Source organism: Ranitomeya variabilis, chromosome 1, assembly GCF_051348905.1.
Source record: "Ranitomeya variabilis isolate aRanVar5 chromosome 1, aRanVar5.hap1, whole genome shotgun sequence".
In the NCBI taxonomy this organism is placed as follows: Eukaryota; Metazoa; Chordata; class Amphibia; order Anura; family Dendrobatidae; genus Ranitomeya; species Ranitomeya variabilis.
The window spans coordinates 312,803,933-312,819,940 of NC_135232.1; the positions used below are offsets into that span (position 1 = coordinate 312,803,933).

The window sequence follows — 16,008 nt, forward strand, 5'->3', positions numbered from 1 at the left end:
AGGGAAGCCCGCAGGGAGCCCCCTCCCTGCGCGATGCTTCCCTGTACCGCCGGCACACTGCGATCATGTTTGATCGTGGTGTGCCGGGGGGTTAATGTGCCGGGGGCGGTCCGTGACCGCTCCTGGCACATAGCTCCGGATGTCAGCTGCGATAGGCAGCTGACACCCGGCCGCGCTCCCCCCGTGAGCGCGGCCGATCGCGCTGGACGTACTATTCCGTCCTTGGGAAGTAGGGCCCACCCCACATGGATGGAATAGTACGTCCAATGACAGAAAGGGGTTAAGTGAGGCTAAAAGGGTGTCACAGCTATACTTAGTCTATAGAGTTTACAGTACCCTGGTATGGATGATGAAGGCAGGTCTGAGGAGACTCAAAATGCCCAAGGTGTTCTGAGGAAGGAGCCGACATTCTACACATGATGTGGTCGTGTTCTCGCCTTCAGCCCTTTTAGGTGAAAGTGCTCAATCTGATTCAAGAAGTAAATATTGTGCGGAACCTGCTGACCTGCCTCCTGGGATGTATGGATGATATTGCTACTGATGAATGTGGGAAACTGACTATTGCAAGATTGCTATATGCTGCTAGAAAGCTTATTGCGATGCACTGGCTAGATGAAAAACCACCAGTCAAAAAGAGTTTGTGAATAAAATAAACTTTATTGTCCTTATGGAAAGGAATATTTACATTAAGAGAGGTCAACATACAAAATCTGAAAACGTGTGGGGCGGATGGATAGATACCTCTGCAGAAATTGTACTTGTGCGCCTGAGCTTTAGTAAAGCGGTGTATAAATTTATCAAGAGGAGATGTACCAGTTTGATAATAAAGGATATTGGGATGGGGAGGGAGAGGGGGGAGGTCTACTGGGTAAAGGGGCTAGTTCATGTTAAATGAAAATGTATCAATCGGCTTTGTAATTTTGGTATCTGTCTGAAATTTGTGTCAGACTGTATTACATTTTTGACATATGCCTTAATAAAAAGTACTTGATTAAAAAAAAAAAAAAAAAAAAAGAGTACAGAAATCAATATTTTGTGAAATAACCATGATTTTTAATCACAGCTTTCATGCGTCTTGGCATGCTTTCCACCAGTCTTTCACACTGCTTCTGGCGCAAAAATTTAAGCACTTCTTTGTTTGATAGCTTGTGACTATCCATCATCCTCTTGATTACATTCCAGAGGTCTTCAATGGGGTTCAGGTCTGGAGATTGGGCTGCCCATGACAAGATTTTGATGTGATGGTCTCTTAATTTTTGCCAGAGCTGTATGTTTGACCCAAACACTGTGGAATTTCAGACAAAAACACACTTTAGAAGCCTCTAAGGACTCCACTGTCCGACTTGTCTCCAGCAGTATGCGCCCCCTGCTGTCCTCGATTTGGCTTTATCTATTTACCATGTCTCAAGGTATTTATTATATTAAATGATTGCACCTCAATATCTCTCTCTTTTCTTCCTATATATGTTTTTAGTTGTTCCTCTACCTACCACGAATTGTAAGCATTTGGGCATTATAGCAATATCCATCAATAAACTTTTTCATTTTTTCAATTGCCCTCAGCTGTTCTTTCCCTTTTTTCTCTAACGGTGTATTGTCTACACTACAGTTATTTTTTTATAGGGGAAAAAAAACTTTTTGCTTTAGATATTTATAGGGGGACGTTTCTACTAATTGGTGAATAATTTTGTAGGTTAGTATAGTCTCCTGCGTAGATGGGTCCCCGGCGGCTTCTGACTTATGTTTTTCTCCAATATGCCACAGCATTTCAGAGCCAAACATACCTGGCTGTGATCATACAGCCAGTGTCTGATATATGCTGCCTGTGGATTGGGCAGCATGTATCAGCTGTCAGGTTCACTTTAATTCAGAAAAATGTGTTGCTTGGTCTGCAGTTTCTGATCCTGCGCTGGAAAGAAGAGTCAGATTATATAAGACTTTCATGATTATCAGAGGTCATATTAAAGGCATTTCACTGTAATATAATTACAGCACTGCCCACCTAATCTGCTTGTCTGTATAACATTATCGGGGTCCTGTCTTTTCTCTGCAGCAGGGATGTGTCATAACCAACACAAAGAACTTTTTCTTGTTGCCCGGAAGTCTTGCATCATCTGAATGGCAGTCAGGTTATTGCCAACTTCCCACCTCCTGATTATACAACTATCTGGAATGTGGAAAGATATAGAAAGCATAACACGTAGTCAGCAGACACTGTCATGACTTGCTTTTAAGTTTCACGGAAAAAGTAGGATGAGCCTGAGAAAGGCTCTTGTATTAATCATCATATAGACACAGCAAACTTGAGGCAAGTCATAGGATCTAGAAATAGGAAAATAATGACCTTAGGTAGGCTGCATTATCAGGACATAATTGGAAAATCCCACATATTTAGAAGCCTAATAACAAGATATGTTCTATATTTAAAGCAGATCAGTGATGAAAGTGTACTACCATATCAAGGGGGAAGCTTATAATCATGTCAGGTCAGACTGACTAGCTCTTATTCTAAACAGATCCAAAAATTGTGCTGTTTTTTTAACAGACTATTTACAAATTGTTCTATTAGGCCACTTTCACACTTCCGTCGGTACGGGGCCGTCGCAAACCGTCGGCCCGACATACCGACGGATGTTGTGCTAAATTTAGCACAACGTGGGCAGCGGATGCAGTTTTACAACGCATCCGCTGCCCATTGTGATGAGCGGGGAGGAGGGGGCGGAGTTTCGGCCGCGCATGCGCAGTCGGAAATGGCGGATCCGACGGACAAAAAAACGTTACATTGAACTTTTTTTGTCACGATGGACCCCTAAAACACGACGCATCCGTCGCACGACGGATGCGACGTGTGGCCATCCGTCGCAATCCGTCGTCCATTAAAGTGTATGGCAAAAAAACGGATCCTGCAGGCACATTTGCAGGATCCGTTATTTTTGCCATAACGACGGATTGCGACGGAGGCAAAAAGACGGAAGTGTGAAAGAGGCCTCAGACAAATAATACCTGGCGTCCAGAGGCAGATGAATGCATAAAATGTAACTTTTATTATATAACTTCGTAGAGAAAAATTGTAAAATCCATAAATACCTTTCCGGTCAAGGGACATATTCACCTCACATTGAAAAAATGGAATTAATTATAACTGGTGAAGTGAGAATGAGCGCACACTTCAACCTTCATTGAAGCAAGACCTTGTGCCATGAACAGGTTATTATAACAGGGGATCTACTGAGAACAATTCGTATAATCTGAGGCGCAGAAGTACCGGGATTTCAAAAGGAATTATCTCAGGCACTCTGGAGCCAATGGTCAGTGATGAATATTGGAGTTTGCATCAATCCGATATATGGGAGATATATAGCGAAGGCACAAACAAAACGCATTCACTCACATCACAGAAAGGCCAGCTAATCACCTCCAACTTAATCACAGGTGATGCTATCCATGCCATGTTTCACCTCTACAGAAAGGTAAAGTTATGATAGGAAACATGACAACAGTATCTCCCTCTCGGGGACCTCCAGGGGCAAAGATATCCTGAAAGTTGGGAATTTCGAAGTCCTCTAAAGACCTAGCACATCTCACGACCAGCCCCCTACATGAGCTCACTAAGGGGAGGTATGTGAGCGTAACCTTTACCTAATAAAAAGTCGAGTTTGGGTTTTTGTCATTAATCAGTTCTGGAAAACACAGTACTTTGTGGTTCTGTCCGTTGCTCTGAGGAGTGCTTCCCTCTGCTAAGCTCTGAGCCAATCTGTAACATCTTTGTATATACCGTATATACTCGAGTATAAGCCGAACCGAGTATAAGCCGACCCCCCTAATCTTGCAACAAAAAACTGGGAAAACTTATTGACTCGAGTATAAGCCTAGGGTGGAAAATGCAGCAGCTACCGGTAAATGTCAAAAATAAAAATAGATACCAATAAAAGTAAAATTAATTGAGACATCAGTAGGTTGTGTTTTTGAATGTCCATATTGAATCAGGAGCCCCATATAATGCTCCATGCAGTTCATTATGGCCCCATAAGATGCTCCATATACAAATATGCCCCATATAATGCTCCATACAGTTCTTTATGGAACCATAGATGCCCCATATAATGCTCCATGCAGTTCTTTATGGCCCCATAGATGCCCCATATAATGCTCCACGCAGTTCTTTATGGCCCCATAGATGCCCAATATAATGCTCCATGCAGTTCTTTATGGCCCCATAGATGCCCCATGTAATGCTCCATGCAGTTCATTATGGCCCCATATAATGCTCCATGCAGTTCTTTATGGCCCCATAGATGCCCCATGTAATGCTCCATGCAGTTCTTTATGGCCCCATATAATGCTCCATGTAGTTCATTATGGCCCCATGGATGCTCCATATAACAATGTGCCACATGTAATGCAGCTGCTGCACTAAAAAAAAAAAAAATGACATACTTCACTGAGCGATACCAGTGACAGCTGAACAGGGGAAGAAGCTGCCGTGCCCGAAGACTGTGGGATATGCAGGGACCGCGTCAGGAGCGCCAGGAGCAGGTATTTGACAGTCGTCGCTCCCCCTCACCCACCGACCATGACTCGAGTATAAGCCTAGAGGGGCACTTTCAGCTCATTTTTTTGGGCTGAAAATCTCGGCTTATACTCGAGTATATACAGTATTTTTTTTATAAACACTGCCTACTTTTACAGATTAAATATATAAACCTTAATAGCTCCGTTCCCCTTGCTCTGTAAATGGCACCCCAGAAGCCATACGCTGCCTGTCAGGTGTCCAATCGGCCTGTATAAATGATCAGTGGTAGAAGCAACTAGTTCTTGTTATTGTGGAGTTGGCCCATTTTCCTTTTTGTAATTTTTAAAATGTTTTAAAACTATCCACAACAACAGTAATTTTGACTAGGGGTGCCCAAACTTTTACATGGGACTGTATATTATATAAAATTATATATTCAGGAGAACCACTGGTATGAGTCCAGCACACATACCTTGCAAGACATGGGTTCATCCACCCCAGCCCCACTCCTGAACCCTCACATATATCCCCCCCCCCACAGGGCCCAGCCTGCCCCCTCATCCTAGTTCACATATATCACCCCCCACTTCATCATTTTGCTTACAGCCAAAAAAGGTGGGAGGACTGGGAGAGGAACATATAGCCACCATGAGACGTAATGCTACTGCCCGAGGGGAGGCGTGGGGGTGTCCTCCCTGCTACTTTCTTGTTGGAATCTCACAGCACGGGTCCCACCGCTACTACTATAGTCTGTAAGGGGGAAGTGACAGGCAGCAACAGCAAGATGGGTATGCCCCCAAGAGCAGGACCGGACACAGCAGAAAATGGATACCAGCGTACGCAAGTGGTCACCCCGTTTGTCCAGGGCCCCAGCACTTACCCGGGTGTGCCAGACGGTAACGCCGGCCCCAAGTCTTAGATAGTGCGTAGGAGATAGGCAGTGCGCCTGCAGTGAGGCTAAGATATAATGTCCGTTTGACTGAAAATAAAACCAAAAATCAACCTCGGCTCAACATGTTTCACCCAACCAGCACAGCAGTATAATCAATGGCCTATGGACCTATGGCATGGCCTGCCAGTTTTCAGAGACTTTTAGAACCTATGAAGGTCCTTCAATATTGATGTACATCATTAACACCAGCTGTAGGTGCTGATGCATCTCCCAGGAGCGATTGGCACATAACACAGACAATCATCTTTCAGCTAGAGCGGAGACTTGTCGAATGATCTCACAGGTCCCCCTACCACATCATGAGATGCATCCTCTAATTACATCACAATTACAATACTGACACGGAGCATGTCTTTGGACTCCATTGTTATCACAGTAATTTGTACTGGGCATGTCTTTATACTTAGTGCCAGTGAGGTGAACATAACATTTAGATGATGTTGACAATAAAGTCTGCTATTGTGTATATGTAATTGGACTTTGTTTTTGTAATATCTATTCATACTGCACGTCTTTAGACTTAGTACCAAAAAGGCAAAAATATTTTTGCCTCTACACACTAAACTAACTTTCCTGGCTTGTAATACACAGTATAAATGGACCTTCGCTGGATGGAAAATACCTTTTTTGTTTACAGGTTAAATCAGAGGAATTAGGGTACCGTCTCACAGTGGCACTTTGGTCGCTACGATGGCACGATCCGTGACGTTCCAGCGATATTCATACGATCTCGCTGTGTCTGACACGCTACTACCATCAGGGACCCCGCTGAGAATCGTACGTCGTAGCAGATCGTTTGAAACTTTATTTTGTCGCTGGATCACCCGCTGTCATGTGTTCGCTTGTAACCAGGGTAAACATCGGGTTACTAAGCGCAGGGCCGCGCTTAGAAACCCGATGTTTACCCTGGTTACCATTGTAAATGTAAAAAAAAAAACACTACATACTCACCTTCTGATGTCTGTCACGTCCCCCGCCAGCGGCTAACCTGCACTGAATGTGAGCGCCGGACGTAAAGTAAAAGCAGAGCACAGCGGTGACGTCACCGCTGTGCTGTGCTTTACGGCCGGCACTGACACAGTCAGTGCGGGAAGCTGACGGCGAGGGACCCGACAGACACCGGAATGTAAGTATGTAGTGTTTTTGGGTTTTTTTACATTTACAATGGTAACCAGGGTAAACATCGGGTTACTAAGCGCGGCCCTGCGCTTAGTAACCCGATGTTTACCCTGGTTACCCGGGGACTTCGGCATCGTTGGTCGCTCCAGCGACCACACAACGACTTACCAACGATCACGGCCAGGTCGTATCGCTGGTCGTGATCGTTGGTAAATCGTTTAGTGTAACGGTACCCTTACTCTTGGTCTTATTTACATATATGGAAATGTCAATATGGTATACAGAAGATACTAGTTTAATCTCCCTATATTTAAACAGTTCCAGGACTTCTGTTTCGAAAGGGAGGGGAGGGGGGTTATTATGTTTTCTGTTTTTGTATGTGATTTATTAGGGGTGATTTTCCCAGTGGTTGTAATTATTTGACAAATGTTTAATAAAAAGAATCTGATAAAAAAAAAGTATAACACTTAGATGATGTTGACAAAATCTGCTATTATGTGCATGTCTGAACTTAATCTTCATCCTAGTTATTTATAAGTCTAAGTATGAATTTATAAAATCTAAAGTCCAAAGACTTTAGGCTATGTGCACACGTTGCGGATTTTGATGCATTTCCGCAGCATTTTTGGACACGTGGAATTGCTTCAAATCCGCAGTGTAGTGCACCACCAATGCTAGTCAATGGCAAAAATGAGAATGGTTGTGCACATGCTGCGGAAAAATATGCGCAGATGTGCAGCGTTTTATTTTCAGCAGCATGTCAATTCTTTTTGCGGATCTGCAGTGTTTCTGCACCCATTGCCTACCATTGAGTCAAGCAAATCCACAGGTTTAAAAAGATCTGCGGTTTTGCTGCAAAGTTGCCTGCGAGAAACGCTGCAGATCGGGAGGAGGAAGAGTGTGTGGGCGGAGACTGTGTGTAGGCGGAGACTGTGTGTAGGCGGAGACTGTGTGTAGGCGGAGACTGTGTGTAGGCGGAGACTGTGTGTGCAGAGAAGATGTGCGTGTCTGTGTGCTGGTGTCTGTGTGTGTGTGTGGCTATATGTAGGCAGACATCGTCCAATGGGACTACTAGTCCCATCCGGCTATGCCTGCTATAGTGACAGCTAGCCGATGATGGGACAGTAGTAGTCCCATCATCCGGCTAATATGTTCAAGTGTAAAAAAACAAACAAACACATACAGTTCATACAGTATATACTCACCATACAGCTAATCCCCGATGCCCTCGATCACCTGTAAAAAAAATAATAAAATAAACCAACAGTTTACACCCTGTTCCGTCGTCATCCATTTAATAACAAGTGTCCCACGACGATCTCCCATGGAGAGCGGTCACATCGGCAGATGTGACCGCTCTCCAGGGCCCTACGGTGATACAATGATGGCAGGTATCCTCTCGCAGAGGATCACTCCGCCGTCAGAGGTCACTGGAGTTCAAGCAGTCACTTGTGGCACCACTGCGTGGGAAAATTCTCTAGTCACCTTCCACGACAGCAGTATCGGAGGATGTCTCCCCGCCCTAATAGGGGACAGGCAACAAAGAGGTTAAACACCCCTCCCCTTCCTGCAACCACCAGTGTTTTTCCTGTCCCCTATGGGGCATGAAGAGGTTCTCGATAGTGCTGCCGTGGCCGGCGATCGGAGCACTGTTACCTTAGTGGCCGGGCAGTCGGGGGCTCCGCTCTCCTCCTCTTGTGACTGCTCCCATCTCCGCGTCCACCGCGCAACTTGGGACCCCTATCCCGTCCTTCCTGCGCCTCCTCGTGGGGCAAAGCAGGGCGGTGAAGCAAAGCGGGGTCCTCCTGTAGCTCCCCGGCTCTCTCCTCCTTCTTCGCTGCTGCCGAAGGCCGCACGCGCGCGTACCGGAAGTGACGCGTCCAAACTTACGGTTTCGTCTTCATGCGCTGGAGCTCGCGCACACGCCGGCCGGCATCTCAATCCTGCGGCAGCCATGTCGGCCGATCACTGACATCACCCCCTACGGACCCTGGGGAGGGGGAGGAGGAGGAGCACAAAATCCGCTGGCGACCTCGATGTATATATATTCCTGGTCGGGGAAGCCTCCAGGTAAGGCCTCTGTCTATGTCCCTGTCTGACCGGTGACTGACTGACCCTTTGGATGGCGACAAACCCCTGCACTCTGCTTCTGCAGAGCCCAGCGTTCACCCTCCTACTGTAAGTAGAGGATGAGGTCCCTTGCTGTCCAGTTATTTATGAAGTGACTTAGTCCACCTTTCTCTCTTTTTAGAGAGACAAGGTCCCTGCCCCTAGAAAAGATAAGATGCCCAGCCGCAAGTGTGGTGCGTGTGCGTCCAAGCTTCCCTCCACTTATAAGAAAAAGCTCTGCCAACCATGCACGGATGAAGTGCTGCGTAGTGAATAGCCCTCTCTTCTGGACAGCATCAGAACCTTCATCAAACAGGAGGTCCAGTCCTCTATGGCGGCACTGTCTCAGCCTCCGACACCACAGCCCCCTCCTCCTAAGAAAAGGAAGAGGGCTCCTATTGAATCTGACTCTGATTCGGGCGAGATCCATACCTCGGGTTCAGAGGACGTTTGGGAGAAGGAGGGTTCTACTTCCACCCCCAAATCTGATATTTTTTATTATCTCTTCTCTTCCGAAGATATGGAAGAGCTCATTTCCATGGTGAGGGGCACCATGGGGGTGGAGGAGGAGATAGCGTGTCACTCCGTTCAGGATGATATGTTTGGAGGTTTAAAGCCTAGGACCCCTAAGGGGTTCACTATACATTTGAATATTGAAAATCTTGTCCTTCATGAGTGGGGCCTACATGAAAAAGGTTTGAGTGTCCCATCACAATTAAAGAATCGTTTCCTTCTGGATGGGGACTGTGTTTTATGGGAAATGCCTAAGGTAGATGTACAGGTGTCCAGGGTAACCAAAAAAAGATTCTACCCTTTGAGGATTCCTCTCAGCTCAAAGATCCTATGGATCGAAAAATTGAGAGCTTACTAAGGAAATCCTGGGACACGTATACTAATCTACTGAAGACAAATGTGGCCTCTACATGTGTTGCCAGATCCCTATTTCTCTGGTTACGTACCTTAGAAAATCACCTTTCTCAGGGGACATCAAGGGAGGAGATTCTAAATTCCCTACCACTACTTCAGAAGGCAACAGGGTTCCTTGCGGATGCTTCCGCTGAATCTGTACGGGTAGCCGCTAGGTCTGCAGTTCTCTCCAATTCCGCTAGGAGAGCTCTATGGCTTAAATCCTGGGGAGGTGACATAACTTCTAAGTCCAAACTATGTGGTATTCCCTTTCAGGGACATTATATGTTCGGGCCAGCCCTCGATGACATCCTAGACAAGGCTACAGATAAAAAGAAAGCTCTTCCGGAGCAAAAAAGCTCTAGGAAACGCTTTTTTCGTCCCTCCTGTGAGCAAGTTCCCCAGAGGGATTACAGGGGTAAAGGTAAAACGGGTCGGTGGAGCTACCCCAAAGGGGGTAAAACCAGGAACATCCTTGTCCCCCAGCAGACCCCTGAGAAACAATGACTGCTCTCCGGCCGGGGGCCGACTCTCAGGTTTTCTTTCCCAATGGCAGGCCATCACCACAAATCAGTGGGTCCTGCGTACCATACAGGAAGGCCTGAGGTTAGAATTGTAGAGTCATCTTCCTCACCGTCTAACAATTACCGCCCTACAGTCTCCACACCTTCGGGAATCCCTCAATGCAGATATTCTCGATCTGCTTCAGGCAGGAGTAATCTCCCGGGTACCTCCTCAGGAGATAGGAGAGGGTCACTATTCTCATTTGTTTTTGGTGAAAAAGCCCTCTGGGAAACACCGGGTTATCATAAACCTGAAACCCCTAAATCAAATGATCAAATATCGGAGATTCAAAATGGAATCAATCAGATCAGCAATCCCGCTGATCGGTCAGGACTGGGTAATGGCTACGTTAGATCTGAGGGACGCATACTATCATGTGTCGATACATCCCGACCACAGGAAGTTCCTCAGATTTGCAGTGGCCCAAAACCATCGAGCCAGCCATTATCAATTCAATGTCCTTCCATTCGGAGTCTCATCAGCTCCACGGGTCTTTACCAAGATCATGTCAGAAGCAGTGATCTTCATCCGACAACAAGGGATCTGTATCATCCTGTACCTCATCGATTTTCTTATTATCGCTCCATCCATTCCTCGTCTGAATCAGGATGTGACGAAGGTCCTGGATATCCTGAAATCACTGGGGTGGTTTCCGAACTTGGAGAAGTCGGACCTCCATCCATCTTCAAGGAAAAAATTCCTTGGAGTTCTTCTGGACTCGAGGAAAAGAATGTCCTTCTTACCCAGGGACCGTCAAGACGATCTCGTCCACAAGATTTCCAGGTTCAGGGGTCAGAATACTCCAACCTTAAGGGACTCTATGTCAATCCTGGGTTCATTGACCTCTTGCATCCAAGCAGTCTCCTGGGCCCAGGCCCACACAAGAGTCCTTCAGTCCCACATCCTGATGCATTCAAAAGGACGCCAGAATGCTTTAACCAGGAGGATTCCTCTTCCCACTCACGTGAAATCCTCCCTCTCATGGTGGCTGAACTCCCAGAACCTTCAACTGTAAGTCAGCTGGGATCAAATTCCTCTGAAGGTGTTCACAACAGATGCAAGCCAGAGGGGTTGGGGCGCCATAATAGAAGGTTCCCACTTCCAGGGGTTGTGGCCCCCAAGCATCAGGTCCAGATCCTCGAATCTGAGGGAACTGAAAGCGGTGGAGGAGGCGCTTTAAGCCGCATCTGTCCTCATCCAAGGTCACCATGTACGTGTAATGTCCGACAACACGACTACGGTGGCCTACCTCCGACACCATGGAGGTACGAAATACACCAGCCTGAAGTTAACCGCTGCAAGGATTTTTTCCTGGGGGGAAAAACACCTCCTGTCCATCTCGGCAGTGCACATAAAGGGGTCAGACAATGCCCAGGCGGACTTTCTAAGCAGGAAAGATTTCCATCCTCGAGAATGGTCTTTAAACCAGGAGGTATTCCTATCCCTGGTCCGGAGATGGGGAAGTCCCAACGTGGATCTGTTTGCCAGCAGTCAGAACACAAAGTCGAGCACTTTCTTCTCCCTCAACCCCTCAAGCGAAGCACAGGGACTGGATGCCTTCTCCCATCCTTGGAAGTTTGCTCTGGCATACGCCTTCCCACCAATTCCTATGTTGCCAAGAACTTTACAAAAGATCCGGGCAGACCGAGTCACAACGATTCTGGTAGCACCGATGTGGCCAGGAAGAAGCTGGTACGGCGCACTAACAGACATGTCTCTGGAAGGCCCGATACTTCTACCTCAGCTAGTCGACCTTTTTCAGCAGGGACCCCTGCTACACCCACACTTACAGTCTGAAACTGGTGGCCTGGTTACTGAGGCCGAGGTTCTGAGAGCCAGAGGTCTCTCAGATGACGTCATCCAAACCCTACAAAAAAGTAGGAAACCAATAACTAACGCCATCTATGGCAAAGTTTGGAAAAAATTTTCATCCTGGTGTTTCCCAAACAAACCTGATCCATTCCATCCCAATATCGCTCAAATATTAGAATTTCTCCAGAAGGGTCTGGAGTTTGGGCTCTCGCCTAGCACCCTAAAAGTTCAAGTGTCGGCACTGGGTTCCTTTTGTGATCAGGATTTAGCAGGCCACCGTTGGATTAGACGTTTCATCACGTCTGCAACTAGGATTCGTCCTAGACTCCATGTCCAGACCCCTCCTTGGGATTTGACCCCTTTGAGCCCTTATCAGCCATCAGTTTAAAAAATCTGACCCTCAAGACTGTCTTCCTGGTAGCAATTACTACCGCTAGACGTATAGGACACCTATAGGCTTTGTCAGTACAAGAGCCATTCTTAACCATAACCATGGATAGCATAATCCTTAGACTAGACCCTTCCTTTATACCTCAGGTGGTCTCGGACTTTCACAGAAGTCAGGATATCGTTCTACCTTCATTCTGTCCAAATCCCTCTAATCCGAAGGAAGAAACCTTTCACACCCTGGATGTCCGCAGGGTGGTCCTGTTCTACCTTCAACAAACGGAAGGTTTGAGGATAGGCCAAAACCTATTCGTCCAGTGGCAAAAAAGCAGCTAAAAGTATGATCGCTAACTGGATCAAACAGGCCATTTGCCTTGCATATTCAACCCGGAAGATTGCGCCCCCGGCATCACTGAAAGCTCACTCCACCCGTTCAGTCTCGACTTCCTGGGCAGAGAGAGGGAACGCTTCATCTGAGCAGATATGCAGAGCTGCCACCTGGTCGTCAATCCATACATTCACCAGGCATTACAGGCTAAATTTCAATAGGGAACTATCGTTTGGCAGACGTGTTCTGCAGGCAGTTGTCCCTCCCTAAAGAAATTAGCTGTTGGTATCACTCCGATACTGCTGTCGTGAAAGGTGACTGGAGAAAATAGAATTAGACTTACCGGTAATTCGATTTCTAGGAACCTTCCACGACAGCACTAATTTCCCTCCCTATCTGATATTCTTATTGGATGATTCCTGCACTTAAGTGGTAACTATACATGCTACTGTGTCCAGAAAAGAACACTGGTGGTTGCAGGAAGGGGAGGGGTATTTTACCTTTTTGTTTCCTGTCCCCTATTAGGGCGGGGAGACATCCTCCGATACTGTGGTCGTGGAAGGTTCCTAGAAACCGAATTACCGGTAAGTCAAATTCTATTTTCTCATGCATTAGTGCCGTCAAGTGAGAACATGAACTCCAGTGAACCGTCAGTGATAACACTGCATGATCCATTTTCTGTCAGTGTGTCACTGGAGGTCGTGTAAGGCAGTCACATCTCCTGATGTGACAGCTCTACACGGGAGATCATCATGGGACACTCGTTATTAAATGGATTACGGAACAGGGAGTATACTGTCGGTACTGATCAGCATTTGGCGGCAGAGAGGGGTAACGGGGAGGGGTGTGAGAGAGGGAATAAAGGGGGAGGGGAATTGGGGTGGATGAGGAGAGATCAGGCAACAATCAGGGATCAGGAACTCTTAACTTCTTCCTTCAGCAGGAACGGCAATGATCAGGCAGTAGCAGCAGGATCTGTGATCTCACTGGCTTCTGTGGCACCACAGGGCCCAGCACAGCGCACAGAGTGACCAGACCACGTTGTACAAATTCGAAGTTAGAATGAGGAAGTACAAGGTGGTCACTTGCAGGTAAAAGCGCCTGTGCACTCTCAATGGGCAATCAGAGCTGGTCCTGGTGATCCTCGCGTTGCCAGGCACCGGCCTATGATCAGTGCTCTTACAGCACCAATCCTAGGCTGGACATCAGTTTTTCAGGCAATCTGATTGCCTGAAACACTGAGAAACGCTGTGATTGGCTATTCAGAATTGAACAGCGAATCACAGCGACTGTAGTTGAGGGGGGAGCCGCCACTCCCCGGGACGACTCCATGTGCCCAGTCCAAGATGGCACCAAAATTTTAATGCTAGCCAGGTCAATAAGTACCAGGTTACAGGGATATATGGATACGTCTCAGGTTATAGAAGTGGTTAAGGTCAAAATTAGCTGTCACTAATGGGTTAAAGAAAAAAATACAAAAACAAAGCCCTGAATATTAAGGGGAGCAGCAGGAATAAAATAAAAGCAAAAATTGGCCTTTTTGATCTGGTAACAGATACGCTTTAACCCCTTAATCCCATATGACCTACTATCCCGTCAAGGTGACCTGGGACTTAATTCCCAGTGACGGCATAGTACGTCATATGCGATCGGCCACGCTCACGAGGGAGCGCGGCCGGGTGTCAGCTGACTATCACAGCTGACATCCGGCACTATGTGCCAGGAGCGGTCACGGACCACCCCCGGCACATTAACCCCCAGCAGTGTTCCGGCGGCACAGGGAAGCATCGCGCAGGGAGGGGGCCTCCCTGCGTGCTTCCCTGAGACGATCGGTACAAGGCGATGTGCTCTCCTTGTACCGAGCGTCTCCTCCCTGCAGGCCCCGGATCCAAAATGGCCGCGGGGCTACTTCTGGGTCCTGCAGGGAGGTGGCTTACCAAGTGCCTGCTCAGAGCAGGTGCTGGTAAGCCAGGAGTCCTGCATGTCAGATCGCTGATCTGACACAGTGCTCTGCAAAGTGTCAGATCACCGATCTGTCACTATACAGTGATGTCCCCTGGGACAAAGTAGAAAACATTTTTTTAAATGTGTAAGGCTGGTTTCACATTTGCATTTTTTGCCGCTGCGTTTTAGCGCAAAAAAAACGCATGCGTTTTTTTTCCTATATTTAACATTAAAAACGCATGCGTTTTTTGGTATGCGTTTTGCCGCCTTTGACGACGCATGCGTCGTTTCTATGCTTGCGTTTGGTTGCAGAAATGCAACATGTAGTAATTTCTAGAGGCGTTTTTTTGCCGCAAAAAAACGCATGCATTTTTTTGCGGCAAAAAAACGTATTGCTGTCTATGTAAAAGCATGCGTTTTTAAGCACATGCGTTTGGTTGCGTTTTAAACGCATGCGTTTCAATAGAAAAAAACAAGAATACACACTGATAAGCCACCCCCCACCATCAAGGTGATAAAGGGATCCAAACCCTAACCTTACCCCTACTCCTAACCCTAACCCTACCCCTAACCCCAACCCTAGCTATTTCTATTTATAGTGGGTTTTCTAGATGATTTTGATGATTGGCAGCTGTCACACACTTCTCAGCATGCGTTTCAAAAATGCAAACGCAGGAAAAAACGCATGTAAACTCGTCAAAACGCCGCTTTTTTTACCGCATGAGAAAACGCATGCGTCTAAAAAACGCAGCGTTTGCACGCGTTTACATGCGTTTTTTTCACCACCTGCGTTTGCGTTTTAAACGCTGTGTTTTTAAACGCAAATGTGAAACTAGCCTAAAAAACTAAAAAAATTCCTAAATAAAGAAAAAATATATACCGTATATATATTGTTCCCATAAATACATTTATCTAAAAAAAAAAACAATAAAAAAGTACACATATTTAGTACCGCCGCGTCCGTAACGACCCTGGCCTATAAAACTGTCCCACTAGTTAACACCTTCAGTGAATACCGTAAAAAAAAAAGAGGCAAAAAACGCTTTATTATCATACCGCCAAACAAAAAGTGGAATAACACGCAATCAAAAAGACGGATATAAATAACCAGGGTACCGCTGAAAACGTCATCTTGTCCCGCAAAAAAAACGAGCCGCCATACAGCATCAAAAGCAAAAAAATAAAAAAGTTATAGTCCTCAGAATAAAGCGATGCAAAAATAATTATTTTTTCTATGAAATCGTTTTTATCGCACAAAAGCGCCAAAACATAAAACAATTATGTAAATGAGGTATCGCTGTAATCGTACTGACCCAAAGAATAAAACTGCTTTATCCATTTTACCAAACGTGGAACAGTATAAACGCCCCCCCC

At 46.4% G+C, this 16,008-nt stretch overlaps 1 protein-coding gene across 3 annotated transcripts in view; it reads right to left on the reverse strand.

Annotated features, from left to right (window-relative positions):
• Positions 1–16,008, reverse strand: part of LOC143816555 (acyl-CoA dehydrogenase family member 11-like) — a 175,334-nt gene that overhangs the window by 138,064 nt on the left and 21,262 nt on the right. Inside the window, exon 1 of one of the 3 annotated variants that reach the window (XM_077297098.1) lies at positions 2,003–2,101. The exons of the other annotated variants lie outside the window; for them this stretch is intronic. The gene's annotated coding sequence lies outside the window, so the exon portion shown is untranslated. Of the gene's footprint in view, positions 1–2,002; positions 2,102–16,008 lie in introns of those variants that run through there. 3 annotated transcript variants of the gene reach the window in all.